Source organism: Elephantulus edwardii, unplaced genomic scaffold (genome assembly GCF_000299155.1).
Source record: "Elephantulus edwardii isolate Elephantulus edwardi_28Jun2011 unplaced genomic scaffold, EleEdw1.0 scaffold00257, whole genome shotgun sequence".
Taxonomy (NCBI): Eukaryota; Metazoa; Chordata; class Mammalia; order Macroscelidea; family Macroscelididae; genus Elephantulus; species Elephantulus edwardii.
This window is the reverse complement of record NW_006400007.1, coordinates 553,762-554,788: the sequence shown is the minus strand read 5'-3', so window position 1 is coordinate 554,788 and position 1,027 is coordinate 553,762.

The window sequence follows — 1,027 nt, the reverse complement described above, 5'->3', positions numbered from 1 at the left end:
TTTTTATTTTATTTTATTTTTATTATTGTGTGTGTGTGTGTGTGTGTGTACTGTCAAATCAGATTTGACTGGTACAGGAGGAGATTGTTCTTCCTTCTCCAGCAAAGCATCTGGTGGATTTGAACCGCACACCTCTGGGATTGCAGTGTAGCTTCTTGCCACTAGGCCACCAGAGCTCGCCAGAGCATGTCCTTTTTAAAGTCTGATTGACACAAAAGTGCAAAACTGCCCTCTAAAAAGATTGGAGCAAGTCCTATATAAGATATTATATAGGCAAAGAATTATCCAGATAAATGTTCACTAAAACATTACCAGTCATTACTAAAAGGCAATGGGATTTTTTGTAACTTACTTTTTTAAAATTTTTTTTTGTTACTTTTAACTTTAAGGACATCTTTAAAAAAATCATACAACAACAAAAGCCCAAAACAGGATATAAATTTAGGTTTATGAAATTGGCAAGACCATCTTCAGAAACAAAAACAATGCTTTATATGACTTTATAAACTACGTAGTATTGCTTTTACATTGAGACAAATGCTAGAGTACGATAAAAATAATTCAGTACTCAAGTATATATACTTTTATAGGCGAAAAGGAAACAATAACTAATTGGTAGTTACAACCCTGCTTGCTGGAACTAAGGAGGATCTGAAGCACTTGTTGCAGAAGCTCAAGGACAGCAGCCTTCAATATGGATTGAAGTTCAATATCAAGAAAACAAAGATTTTCACCAGTGGGCCAATTGGCAGCATCATGATAGATGGTGAAGAGATTGTTAACAACTTAGTTTGCTTGGCTCCACAATCAACTCTCTTGGTACCAACATTCAGGAAATTAAAAGACAAAATGCATTGGGAAAGTCTGCTTTCAGAGACCTATCTAAAGTACTGAAAAGCAACGATGTTAGTCTTCAGACTAAGGTGCACCTGATCCAGGCCACAGTCTTTGCAATTATTTGCTATGCATCAGAAAGCAGGACTAGGGAGGATAGAAGAATTGATGTCTTTGAGCTTGTGGTGTTGAA